General features: G+C 39.8%; 1 protein-coding gene across 2 annotated transcripts in view; it reads right to left on the bottom strand.

Moving 5' to 3' along the window:
- The window catches only part of LOC121277854 (signal-induced proliferation-associated 1-like protein 2), a 647,580-nt gene that overhangs the window by 609,545 nt on the left and 31,194 nt on the right, over nucleotides 1-6,841 (bottom strand). The window lies entirely within an intron of this gene.

Below are 6,841 nucleotides of genomic sequence, written 5' to 3'. Positions count from 1 at the left end.
TCAAAATTCGCAGATGATATAAAACTTGGAAGCATTGTGAACTGTGACGAAGATAGTGTAGAACTTCAAAAGGATAGATTAGTGAAATGGGCAGATTAAATTTAATGCAGAGAAGTGTGGTGTGATTCATTTTGATAGGAAGAACACAGAGAAACAATATAAAGTAAAGGGTACAATTCTAAAGGGGGTGCAGGAGCAGAACGGCCTGGGTGAATGTGTGCATAAATCATTGAAGGATGCAGGACAGATTGAGAGTGCAGTTAATAAAGCATATGGCATCCTGGGCTTTAAAAATAGGGGCATAGAGTACAAAAGAAAGCAAGTTGTTAAACCTGTATAAAACATTGGTTCAGCTTCGTGTCCAGTTCTGGGCGCCATACTTTTGGAAGGATTTGAAGGCATTAGAAAGGGTGCAGAAAAGATTCACACGATTGGTTCCAGGGATGAGGAACTTCAGTTACATTGAAAGATTGGAGAAACTGAGACTGTTCTCCTTGGAGAAGAGAAGGATGAGAGGAGGCTTGATAGAAGTATTCAAAATTATGAAGGGTTTGGGCAGAGTAGATAGGGAGAAACTACTCCCATTGGTGGAAGAATCAAGAACCAGAGGGCACTAATTTAAGGTAATTGTCAAAAGAAGCAATGGCAACATGAGGAATTTTTTTCCCCACGCAGTGAGTGTTTAGGATCTGGACTGCATTGCTTGGGGAGTGTGGGGGTGGCAGGTACAATTGATGCATTCAAAAGGGAATTAGGTCATTATCAGAAAAGGAAAAATGTACAGGACTACAGAGAGAAGTCGCTTGGCCTAAATAGCCAAGTGGTTATGGTACTGGGTTTGTAACCCCAAGATCAAGAGTTCAAATCTCACAATGGCAAACTATGAAACAATGTAACTTCATCTGAATAGGAACAAATGGAAATGTGTTTGTACTCGAAAGAGTTACAGGGAGAAGTCAGGAGAGTAGCACTAGGTGAATTGTTCCTTCAGTGAGCCTGCACAGACATGACAGACAGAATGGCCTCCTTCTGTACTGTAACCATTCTGCAATTCTAAAACTGAGGCCTCATCTGCTCTCTCAGGAAATTGTGAAAAGATTGCAAGGCACTATTCCTCAGTCTCCTAGCCAATATTTATGCTTGGCCTAAATAGCCAAGTGGTTATGGTACTGGGCTTGCAACCCCAAGATCAAGAGTTCAAATCTCACAATGGCAAACTATGAAACAATGTAACTTCATCTGAATAGGAACAAATGGAAATGTGTTTGTACTCGAAAGAGTTACAGGGAGAAGTCAGGAGAGTAGCTTGGCCTGAATAGCCAAGTGGTTATGGTACTGGGTTTGTAACCCCAAGATCAAGAGTTCAAATCTCACAATGGCAAACTATGAAACAATGTAACTTCATCTGAAACAGATGGAAACAGGTTTACTCAAAAGAGTATCAAGAGTTCAAATCTCACAATGGCAAACTATGAAACAATGTAACTTCATCTGAAACAGATGGAAATGGGTTTGTACTTGAAAGAGTTACAGGGAGAAGTCGCTTGGCCTAAATAGCCAAGTGGTTATGGTACTGGATTTGTAACCCCAAGATCAAGAGTTCAAATTTAAAAGATTATCAAGAGTTTAATTTAAAAGATTATCAAGAGTTCAAATCTCACAATGGCGAACTATGAAACAATGTAACTTCATCTGAAACAGATGGAAATGGGTTTGTACTTGAAAGAGTTACAGGGAGAAGTCGCTTGGCCTAAATAGCCAAGTGGTTATGGTACTGGGTTTGTAACCCCAAGATCAAGAGTTCAAATTTAAAAGATTATCAAGAGTTTAATTTAAAAGATTATCAAGAGTTCAAATCTCACAATGGCGAACTATGAAACAATGTAACTTCATCTGAAACAGATGGAAACGGGTTGGTACTCGAAAGAGTTAGAGGGAGAAGTCGCTTGGCCTAAATAGCCAAGTGGTTATGGTACTGGGCTTGTAACCCCAAGATCAAGAGTTCAAATCCTCACAATGGCAAACTATGAAACAATGTAACTTCATCTGAAACAGATGGAAATGGGTTTGTACTCGAAAGAGTTACAGGCTTACTTATCGCTGCCGGATGTCCCTGGAGAGGGAGCACGCGGTGTCTGCTGGCACTCTCGAGGCCTTCCATGCTCGGTGGGCACCGCGGGGACTGGGGTGTTTTGTTGACCCCTTTAATCACATTTTGATTTAAAGCTTGTAAGGTTCCTTTAAATTTTTGTCCTTGGTTTTACAGCTGACCTGAATTGGGGCTGTGCCTGATTTATCCCGATTTTGTTGATTTGGTCTTCATTTAAAAGATTATCAAGAGTTCAAATCTCACAATGGCAAACTATGAAACAATGTAACTTCATCTGAATAGGAACAGATGGAAACGTGTTTGTACTCGAAAGAGTTACAGGGAGAAGTCAGGAGAGTAGCACTAGGTGAATTGTTCCTTCAGTGAGCCTGCACAGACATGACAGACAGAATGGCCTCCTTCTGTACTGTAACCATTCTAAAATTCTAAACTGAGGCCTCATCTGCTCTCTCAGGAAATTGTGAAAAGATTGCAAGGCACTATTCCCCAGTCTCCTAGCCAATATTTATCCCTCAATCCCAAATACAGATTATCTGGTAATTATCACATTGCTACTTGCGAGAGCTTGCTGTACATGAATTGGCTACCAGGCTTCCTGCCTTATAACAGTGGCTACAGTTCAAAAGTACTTCATTGGGTGTCAAGTACTTATATTTTTTTCTTTTCATAGAATTACATTGAACCACATTCCCTGAACCACATTCTTATTCCAAAAACATGAATGAAAGCACTGTGCTTGTTCAGTACTTTTCCTTTGACATCATTTTTTTTCTTATAGTGACCCATTCAAGTTGAACAGTAAAGCTTTAAAGAACCATCATGAAAATAGTCTCTTACAGAACATGAATTTGACCTTTAAGAACTGTCAGAGTAGAGAATGGAGCACTTATATTGTATGAGAAACTGTCAAAATTCAAGTCTCTCTCATTCAGTTATATCCAAACTTAATGTAACATCCTTTGGAACTATAGACAATGACACCCCAATCATATGAGCTGTTGACCTGACAATAATTCGATCATTCGTTCAGGAACCGGAATCTAAAACATGAATGAACAAATCAAACCAGTCATTACATAGTGCACTGGAATTCTGGCTGGTGTGCAAGCGTGTATGCACATATACACATACAGTGTTTCCCTACATCACAACAATAACTATTTTAAAAATAGCAAAGTAAAATAACTTTGGGGTGTTCAGAGGTCATGAAAGGCTCTAAAGCAGTGGCTTTCATCCTTTTTTTAGTTAAGGAACCCTATAATATATTGTTCAATTCTGTGGAACCCCAAGCTCCCAACCCAAACAAAGCAAAATTATACTGTAACGTCACATATTTGTAATGTTACCATTATGGATTGTACATTGCCAATATATCATAATTATTTCATTTTAGTTTTTTCCACTAAGTTTTTAAAAGTTCTACTGCATTTGGTACAATCTTCAAATAACCTGAAAATTGCATAGAACCTTTGGGTTCCGGGGAACCCCGGTTGAAAAACATTGCTCTATAGAAATGCTAGATCTTTGAGTGACATTACGTTTCCATTGTAAACAACGATGAGTCAAAAGACTCATCCAAAAGTGATAACTGCTACTTGAAAGGGTAGTTAAATGTTAATTAAAATGTAATGGCCCATTTATGACCACTAGTTAGTGAACTATACATCTCTTTAGCAGCCTTCCCTCTCATGAGACGATGGTTTGTGACTTGGTGGTCAACTTTGTTAAGCAATGCCTGGTGTATGATACGCACAACCACTGCTCTGCGCTAGTGGTGGAGCGAGTGAATGTCTAAGGAGGTGGATGGGATGCCAATCAAGCAGGTTGCTTAGTCTGGAATGGTGTCAAGCTTCTTGAGTGTTTTTAGAGCTGCGCTCATCCAGGCAAGTAGAGAATATTCCATCATGCTCCTAACTTCTGCTTTGCTTTGGGGAATCAGGGGATGAGTTATTTGCCACAGAACTTCCAGCCTCTAACCTGCTCTCGTAGCCACAATGTGTGTGGCTGGTCCAGATCAGTTTCTGGTCAATAGTAATCTAAAGGATGTTAATGGTGGAGGATTCTGTAATGGTAATGCCGTTAAATATCAAGCTGGAAATTGTTCAACCTTTTCTCCTGCCCAGCGTATGTTGTCCAAGTCTCACTACTATAGAAAAATGCACTGAGGACACATGCTTGGTAGACTAGCAGCTTGGCATTCTCGGTCAGGCTTGTTCCACAATCTTACTCAGCTTGGACTAACATGCAGTTTTTGCAATGCATGTGTTGATTTCAGCATCAACTGAAATTGCTAGTGATTGTGGAGCCTAGATATGTGAAGCTATCAATAACCTCCGGAATCATACTGCCAATGCCGATACATGGTGGTATGGCAACATCCTGAACCATGACATTTGTCTTTCTTATGCTGATGGTCAAACCAAATTCTTCACAGACAGACAGTCTGCCCATTTGCTGCTGAAGGTGTTCCTCAACATGGAATGCTAGTGCGCATCCACATAGAGCAAATCTCTGATGAGGACTTGGCGTACTTTAGAATATTATACATAAGCAATTTTTAAAGGTGTCTCATTCCACTGGTCTTGGTAGTTTCTATACTCTGTAGTCACTCACTCATTCAGTAGTTCATTTATGCTGTTAACTCTCTTAAGACAATTAAGGTTTTTTTCAATTTAACTTTTAAAGTCTTTTCAAAACAAACAAAAAATCCTTATAAAGACAATTCAAGTGGCCCATTCCTAAATCAAAGAATTTTTAAATGGCACTTAAAGTTCCTTTCATTATTTTCTCTTTTGATCATTTTCCACGAGAAGATCAATGTCATATTGCGGATAACTATTTGTTCAATATTCACTGGTGACACCATCCTTCAAGAGTTCTATGCTAATTTCAGAATGCATCTCACATTACATCAACATTACACAATTATTATGCAAACTCACTCCAAATCCAGAGTCACAGTCTGACCCGAAACCAGAAAGGAGCAAGACTACCTGGAGGCAGGGTCAAGTGCAGCCTTAACCTTTATTTACATTATATCAACAATAAATTTTGTGAAGTGAAAATCACTTCAGTCCAACAGTAGAGTTGTTATGTGAATATAACCATGGTTACTTTCCTCCTTTTAGTAGAAGTGAACATAAATAACTCACAACAAAAACAAAAATACCTGGAAAAACTCAGCAGGTCTGACAGCATCTGCGGAGAGGAACACAGTTAACGTTTTGAGTCTGTATGACTCTTCAACAGAACTAAGGAAAAATAGAAAAGGAGAAATGTAAGCTGGGGGCGGGGGGGGGGGGGGGGGGGGGGGGGGGGGAGGAGGAGGACGGACCAGGTAAAGCTGGATAGAGGGCCAGTGATAGGTGGAGATAGCCAAAAGATGTCATAGACAAAAGGACAAAGAGGTGTTGAAGCTGGTGATATCATCTAAGGAATGTGATAATAAAGGTACAGATAGCCCTAGTGGGGATGGGGTGGGGGGAAGAGATCGAAATAGGCTAAAAGGCAGAGATAAAACAATGGATGGAAGTTCATTTAAAAATAATGGAAATAGGTGGGAAAAGAAAAATCTATATAAATTATTGGAAAAAAGGGGGATATTTTATGGGCTGCAAAAATCAGCCAATGGTTTCCCTGATAGCAATGCAGCAACCCCAGCTGGAAACAGGCTTGTGGAAATATCAGGAGAAGATAGGATTTGTCTCAGTTATAAAAACATAAAATACTGGGGAAATCTCAATAGGTCTGCCAGCATCTGTGGAGAAAGAGTTAACATTTTGAGTCCATAAGACTCTTCAGAGCCCTGTTTTCTGCAGGCCAGCTAATCTTCTAACCACTCTAATATGTTACCCCTACATTATGAGCTTTTATTTTCCGCAATAATCTTTGATGTGGCACCTTATCAAATGCCTTTTAGAAATCCAAGTACAGCACATCTACAGGCTCCCCTTTATCCACAGTGCATGTTATTCCTTCAAAGAGCTCCAATAAATTGGTTAAACATGATTTCCTTTTCACAAAATTATGCTGACTCTTCCTGATTACCTTACGTTTCTCTAAGGGCCCAGCTATAACCTCCTTAATGATCAATTCTAACACCTTCCCCACGACAGATTTCAAGTCAACTGGCCTATAGTTTCCCATTTTCTGCCTCCCTCCCTTCTTGAATAGGGGGGTTATATTTGCTATTTTCCAGTCTGATGGAACCATTCCATAATATAGGGAATTTTGGAAAATTAACACCAATGGATCTACTACCTACTTAGCCACCCCTTTCAAGACCCTAGGATGAAGTGCATCAGGATCTGGAGAACTGTCAGCCCGCCCAGCTCTATCAGTTTGCTCAGTACCACTTCCCTAGTGATTGTAATTTCACTAAGTTCCCCCCTCCCTTCCATCTCCTGATTTACAGCTATCACTGGAGTGCTTTTTGTATCCTCTATCTTGAAGAGAGAAGCAAAATATTTGTTCATTTCATCTGCCATTTCCGTATTATCTACAATTAACTCCCCATCCTCACTCTCTATAGGGCCAACACTCACTATACGTACTCTTTTCATGGTTAAATACCTGTAGAAGCTCTTGCTATCTATTTTTACATTTCTAGCTAGCCTCCTCACACACTAATTTCTTATTCATGTCATTCTCTACCATTCTGACCTATCATCTGACCTGCCACTCATCTTTGCACAGTTATATGTATTTTCCTTTACTTCTTTAGTTCACCAC

Source organism: Carcharodon carcharias, chromosome 5 (assembly GCF_017639515.1).
Source record: "Carcharodon carcharias isolate sCarCar2 chromosome 5, sCarCar2.pri, whole genome shotgun sequence".
Classification (NCBI taxonomy): Eukaryota; Metazoa; Chordata; class Chondrichthyes; order Lamniformes; family Lamnidae; genus Carcharodon; species Carcharodon carcharias.
The sequence above is the reverse complement of the archived record's forward strand: the minus strand, read 5'-3'. Positions and strand labels throughout refer to the sequence as shown.